Source organism: Oncorhynchus gorbuscha, linkage group LG05 (assembly GCF_021184085.1).
Source record: "Oncorhynchus gorbuscha isolate QuinsamMale2020 ecotype Even-year linkage group LG05, OgorEven_v1.0, whole genome shotgun sequence".
Classification (NCBI taxonomy): Eukaryota; Metazoa; Chordata; class Actinopteri; order Salmoniformes; family Salmonidae; genus Oncorhynchus; species Oncorhynchus gorbuscha.
Window position 1 is genome coordinate 4,902,673 of NC_060177.1, and position 7,500 is coordinate 4,910,172.

The 7,500-nt window shown below is 47.4% G+C and overlaps 1 pseudogene; it reads right to left on the bottom strand.

Moving 5' to 3' along the window:
- Positions 1 to 7,500, bottom strand: part of LOC124035460 — a 77,646-nt pseudogene that overhangs the window by 28,901 nt on the left and 41,245 nt on the right.

Consider the following 7,500-nt stretch of genomic DNA (forward strand, 5'->3'; position numbering starts at 1 on the left):
CCAAGCTAAGGTGACAACACCGCCACGGACGTTTCCCAGGATTCTTTGCATGATCACAATCACGGTGTAAGAACTTTCCAAAAAACTGTCTTTCTTTTTTGTTTGTTGGCAAACCGCAGCTCTCTAGCTAGCTGTTTAGTTTGCTAGCACACATTCACTCCTTTGTTCGTAAACAATTAATTAACAAGCTAGTTAGCTACCATGTGTTCTTGTTGAACTGTAAACAGAGTAACTAGCAACTGACAAGATATGCCAAAAACTATCTAAATATCACTTGAGGGATAATAGATCAGATTTGACCGTTCAGATAGAAGTCGCACGGCCAGGAATCAGATCTGTATCTGATTTCAAACCATTATAAATGTGGTTTGAAAAGTGGCTTGAAAGATCTGCCTCTCTCCATCTGCCTCTCTCCATCTGTCTCTCTCCATCTGCCTCTCTCCATCTGCCTCTCTCTCCATCTGTCTCTCTCCATCTGTCTCTCTCCATCTGTCTCTCTCCATCTGCCTCTCTCCATCTGTCTCTCTCCATCTGCCTCTCTCCATCTGTCTCTCTCCATCTGTCTCTCTCCATCTGTCTCTCTCCATCTGTCTCTCTCCATCTGCCTCTCTCCATCTGCCTCTCTCCATCTGTCTCTCTCCATCTGTCTCTCTCCATCTGCCTCTCTCCATCTCCCTCTCTCTCCCTGCCTCTCTCCATCTCCCTCTCTCTGCCTGCCTCTCTCCATCTCCCTCTCTCCATCTGCCTCTCTCCATCTGCCTCTCTCCATCTGCCTCTCTCCATCTCCCTCTCTCCATCTGCCTCTCTCCATCTGCCTCTCTCCATCTCCCTCTCTCCGCCTGCCTCTCTGCCTGCCTCTCTCCATCTCCCTCTCTCCATCTCCCTCTCTCCGCCTGCCTCTCTCTGCCTGCCTCTCTCCATCTGCCCATCTCCCAGCAGCCACCAGGCCAGGAGTTTAATCTCCCAGCAGCCACCAGGCCAGGAGTTTAATCTCCCAGCAGCCACAAAGCCAGGAGTTTAATCTCCCAGCAGCCACAAGGCCAGGAGTTTAATCTCCCAGCAGCCACAAAGCCAGGAGTTGAATCTCCCAGCAGCCACCAGGCCAGGAGTTGAATCTCCCAGCAGCCACCAGGCCAGGAGTTGAATCTCCCAGCAGCCACCAGGCCAGGAGTTGAATCTCCCAGCAGCCACCAGGACAGGAGTTGAATCTCCCAGCAGCCACAAGGCCAGGAGTTGAATCTCCCAGCAGCCACCAGGCCAGGAGTTTAATCTCCCAGCAGCCACAAGGCCAGGAGTTTAATCTCCCAGCAGTCACCAGGCCAGGAGTTGAATCTCCCAGCAGCCACCAGGCCAGGAGTTGAATCTCCCAGCAGCCAACAGGCCAGGAGTTTAATCTCCCAGCAGCCACAAGGCCAGGAGTTTAATCTCCCAGCAGCCACCAGGCCAGGAGTTTAATCTCCCAGCAGCCACAAGGCCAGGAGTTTAATCTCCCAGCAGCCACTGGGCTTCCTCTCATCACCATATTTGGTAGTGAATGGAAACGCCAACAAAAAGCTTCACATTTATAATATCTGGCTCGTTATTCTATCTGTGGTAGTGTCTAGACACGTCCACCAGGTGGCAGCAGAGGCTATTCATTTCCTCACTCCTGTCATGTGACCTGAAGGTAATGACTGTAATCAGTATGGTGAGGAGCATCCTAAAGAAGCAGTTGAAACTCACATTTATCCTGTGACTCAGAGACAATTATAAGGACAGCTGGCAAGTGAGAACAAAAGCGACTCTTGTTTGTGACACTGAGACTTTTGGGGTTAAAAGTGACCGCTTCAAGAATGTTTAACTGTAGTTTATCAGATAAAATTACATCGGTGTTCAACCTCTGTGTGTATGTCCATGTGTCTCAGACCTCTGTGTGTGTGTCCGTGTGTCTCAGACCTCTGTGTGTTTGTCCGTGTGTCTCAGACCTCTGTGTGTTTGTCCGTGTGTCTCAGACCTCTGTGTGTTTGTCCGTGTGTCTCAGACCTCTGTGTTTGTCCGTGTGTCTCAGACCTCTGTGTGTGTGTCCGTGTGTCTCAGACCTCTGTGTGTTGGTCCGTGTGTCTCCAGCCTCTGTGTGTGTTGGTCCGTGTGTCTCAGACCTCTGTGTGTTGGTCCGTGTGTCTCAGACCTCTGTGTGTATGTCTGTGTGTCTCAGACCTCTGTGTGTTTGTCCGTGTGTCTCAGACCTCTGTGTGTCTGTCCGTGTGTCTCAGACCTCTGTGTGTTGGTCCGTGTGTCTCAGACCTCTGTGTGTTTGTCCGTGTGTCTCAGACCTCTGTGTGTTTGTCCGTGTGTCTCAGACCTCTGTGTGTCTGTCCGTGTGTCTCAGACCTCTGTGTGTTGGTCCGTGTGTCTCAGACCTCTGTGTGTTGGTCCGTGTGTCTCAGACCTCTGTGTGTTTGTCCGTGTGTCTCAGACCTCTGTGTGTTTGTCCGTGTGTCTCAGACCTCTGTGTGTGTGTCCGTGTGTCTCAGACCTCTGTGTGTTGGTCCGTGTGTCTCAGACCTCTGTGTGTTGGTCCGTGTGTCTCAGACCTCTGTGTGTTTGTCCGTGTGTCTCAGACCTCTGTGTCCGTGTGTCTCAGACCTCTGTGTGTTTGTCCGTGTGTCTCAGACCTCTGTGTGTTTGTCCGTGTGTCTCAGACCTCTGTGTCCGTGTGTCTCAGACCTCTGTGTGTTTGTCCGTGTGTCTCAGACCTCTGTGTGTTTGTCCGTGTGTCTCAGACCTCTGTGTGTTTGTCCGTGTGTTTGTCCGTGTGTCTCAGACCTCTGTGTGTTGTGTCCGTGTGTCTCAGTGTGTTGGTCCGTGTGTCTCAGACCTCTGTGTGTTGGTCCGTGTGTCTCAGACCTCTGTGTGTTGTGTCCGTGTGTCTCAGACCTCTGTGTGTTGGTCCGTGTGTCTCAGACCTCTGTGTGTTGGTCCGTGTGTCTCAGACCTGTGTCCGTCTGTGTCCGTCCCTCTGTGTGTTTCCGTCTCTCAGACCTCTGTGTGTTTGTCCGTGTGTCTCAGACCTCTGTGTGTTTGTCCGTCTCAGACCTGTGTCTCAGACCTCTGTGTGTTTGTCCGTGTGTCTCAGACCTCTGTGTGTTGGTCCGTGTGTCTCAGACCTCTGTGTGTTTGTCCGTGTGTCTCAGACCTCTGTGTCCGTGTGTCTCAGACCTCTGTGTGTTTGTCCGTGTGTCTCAGACCTCTGTGTGTTTGTCCGTGTGTCTCAGACCTCTGTGTGTTTGTCCGTGTGTCTCAGACCTCTGTGTGTTTGTCCGTGTGTCTCAGACCTCTGTGTGTTTGTCCGTGTGTCTCAGACCTCTGTGTGTTGGTCCGTGTGTCTCCAGCCTCTGTGTGTGTGTCCGTGTGTCTCAGACCTCTGTGTGTTTTTGTAGTTTTTCAAGTGATTGCCTATCCAATATACAGTGTCTAAGGGGTCATATTGCACTTCCTAAGGCTTCCACTAGATGTCAACAGTCTTTAGAACCTTGTTTCAGGCTTCTACTGTGAAGGAGGGGGGAATGAGAGGGGATTGAGTCAGGTGTCTGGCAGAGAGCCACGGTCTCGTGACACGCGGTCATGAGAGAGTTAGCTCGCGTTCCATTGCTTTTCTACAGACAAAAGAATTCTCCGGTTGGGACATTATTGAAGATTTATGGTAAAAACATCCTAAAGATTGAATCTATACTTCATTTTGATATGTTTCTACGACCAGTAATATAACGTTTTGGACTTTTCATCCGACATTTCCGCTGGATGCGCTTTTGTATTTGTTTACCAAACACCTCAACAAAAGTAGCTATTTGGACATAAATGATCAACTTTATCGAACAAATCAAACATTTATTGTGGAACTGGGATTCCTGGGAGTGCATTCTGATGAAGATCATCAAAGGTAAGTGAATATTTATAATGCTATTTCTGACTAATGTTGACTCCACAACATGGTCGATATCTCTTTGGCTGTTTTGTTGTCTGAGCGCTGTGCTCAGATTATTGCATGGTTTGCTTTTTCCGTAAAGTTTTTTTGAAATCTGACACAGCGGTTGAATTAAGGAGAAGTGGATCTAAAATTCCATGTATAATAATCTTTAATCAATGTTTATTATGAGTATTTCTGTAGATTGATGTGGCTCTCTGCAAAATCACCGCATGTTTTGGAACGACTCAACATAACACGTCAATGTAAAATGCAATTTTGGGATATAAATACGAACTTTATCGAACTAAACATACATGTATTGTGTAACATGAAGTCCTATGAGTGTCATCTGATGAAGATCATCAAAGGTTAGTGATACATTTTATTTCTATTTGTGCTTTTTGTGACTCCTCTCTTTGGCTGGAAAAATGGCTGTGTTTTTCTCTGACTTGGTGGTGACCTAACATAATCGTTTGTGGAGCTTTCGCTGTAAAGCATTTTTGAAATCAAACATTGTGACTGGATTAACAAGAAGAGTATCTTTAAAATGGTGCCTAATACTTGTTTGTTTGAGAAATTCGATTTAAGAGATTTCTGTTGTTCGAATTTGGAGCCCCGCTAGCAGAACCCCGTTCCCAGACAGGATACTCTAACCCAGGTCAAACTGATAACTAAAGATATGTAGAATGATTTGGCAACGGAACTGTGTGTGCCTGCCTGCATATGAGTGTGTGTGTGTGTGTGTCCTCACCTCTGCAGATCTGCACCAGTCCCACAGCTATGATGAGTCCCAGAGCCAGCAGCTTGGCCACTGTGAACACGTCCTGGATCCTGGTGGCCCAGCGCACGCTGGAACAGTTTACCCACGTCAGGAACACTGGGGCAGAGAGACAGAGAGGTGACTAACGATGTACTCTAACCCAGGAACACTGGGACAGAGAGAGAGAGAGAGAGGTGACTAACCATGTACTCTAACCCAGGAACACTGGGGCAGAGAGAGAGAGGTGACTAACCATGTACTCTAACCCAGGAACACTGGGACAGAGAGACAGAGAGGTGACTAACCATGTACTCTAACCCAGGAACACTGGGACAGAGAGGTGACTAACCATGTACTCTAACCCAGGAACCCTGGGACAGAGAGGTGACTAACGATGTACTCTAACCCAGGAACACTGGGACAGAGAGAGAGAGAGAGAGAGGTGACTAACCATGTACTCTAACCCAGGAACACTGGGGCAGAGAGACAGAGAGGTGACTAACGATGTACTCTAACCCAGGAACCCTGGGACAGAGAGAGAGAGGTGACTAACCATGTACTCTAACCCAGGAACACTGGGGCAGAGAGACAGAGAGGTGACTAACGATGTACTCTAACCCAGGAACCCTGGGACAGAGAGAGAGAGGTGACTAACCATGTACTCTAACAACACATAATGTAGATAGACAGACTAGGCATGTTCTACAAACAACACATAATGTATAGAGACAGGTTAGGCATGTTCTACCAACAACACATAATGTATAGAGACAGGCTAGGCATGTTCTACCAACAACACATAATGTATAGAGACAGGCTAGGCATGTTCTACCAACAACACATAATGTAGATAGACAGGCTAGGCATGTTCTACCAACAACACATAATGTATAGAGACAGGCTAGGCATGTTCTACTAACAACACATAATGTATAGAGACAGGCTAGGCATGTTCTACCAACAACACATAATGTATAGAGACAGGCTAGGCATGTTCTACCAACAACACATAATGTATAGAGACAGGCTAGGCATGTTCTACCAACAACACATAATGTATAGAGACAGGCTAGGCATGTTCTACCAACAACACATAATGTATAGAGACAGGCTAGGCATGTTCTACAGGCTAGGCATGTTCTACCAACAACACATAATGTATAGAGACAGGCTAGGCATGTTCTACCAACAACACATAATGTATAGAGACAGGCTAGGCATGTTCTACCAACAACACATAATGTATAGAGACAGGCTAGGCATGTTCTACAACAACAACACATAATGTATAGAGACAGGCTAGGCATGTTCTACCAACAACAGGCTAGGCATAATGTATAGAGACAGGCTAGGCATGTTCTACCAACAACACATAATGTATAGAGACAGGCTAGGCATGTTCTACCAACAACACATAATGTATAGAGACAGGCTAGGCATGTTCTACCAACAACACATAATGTATAGAGACAGGCTAGGCATGTTCTACCAACAACACATAATGTATAGAGACAGGCTAGGCATGTTCTACCAACAACAACACATAATGTATAGAGACAGGCTAGGCATGTTCTACCAACAACAACACATAATGTATAGAGACAGGCTAGGCATGTTCTACCAACAACACATAATGTATAGAGACAGGCTAGGCATGTTCTACCAACAACAACACATAATGTATAGAGACAGGCTAGGCATGTTCTACCAACAACACATAATGTATAGAGACAGGCTAGGCATGTTCTACCAACAACACATAATGTGTCTCTCCCTGTTGCACATCAAGCTTCAATTCCACCTGTCAGAAGGGTATTTATGGCTGATTTAAGATTAAATCGTCAACCCTGTTACAGTCAACCCTGTTACAGTCAACCCTGACACAGTCAACCCTGGTACAGTCAACCCTGGTACAGTCAACCCTGGTACAGTCAACCCTATTACAGTCAACCCTGGTACAGTCAACCCTGACACAGTCAACCCTGTTACAGTCAACCCTGACACAGTCAACCCTGGTACAGTCAACCCTGGTACAGTCAACCCTATTACAGTCAACCCTGACACAGTCAACCCTGGTACAGTCAACCCTGGTACAGTCAACCCTGTTACAGTCAAACCCTGTTACAGTCAACCCTGTTACAGTCAACCCTGGTACAGTCAACCCTGACACAGTCAACCCTGTTACAGTCAACCCTGGTACAGTCAACCCTGGTACAGTCAACCCTGTTACAGTCAACCCTGTTACAGTCAACCCTGTTACAGTCAACCCTGTTACAGTCAACCCTGTTACAGTCAACCCTGTTACAGTCAACCCTTTACAGTCAACCCTGTTTACAGTCAACCCTGTTTACGGTCAACCCTGCAGTCAACCCTGTGACAGTCAACCCTGTTTTAGTCAACCCTGGTTGTACAGTCAACCCTGTGAGTCAACCCTGTTTACAGTCAACCCTGGTAAGGTCAACCCTGTACAGTCAACCCTGGTAAGTCCCTGTTACAGTCAACCCTGCTGCACAGTCAACCCTGTACAGTCAACCCTGTTACAGTCAACCCTGTATGGTCAACCCTGTTTACACAGGCTGTGATAGTCATGTTTACAGTCAACCCTGTTACAGTCAACCCTGTTTACAGTCAACCCTGGTCAACCCTGTTTACAGTCAACCCTGTACAGTCAACCCTGGTAACCCTGTTTAGTCAACCCTGTATGGTCAACCCTGGTCAACCCTGTTTACAGTCAACCCTGTACAGTCAACCCTGGTACAACCTGTTTACAGTCATGGTCAACCCTGGTACAGTC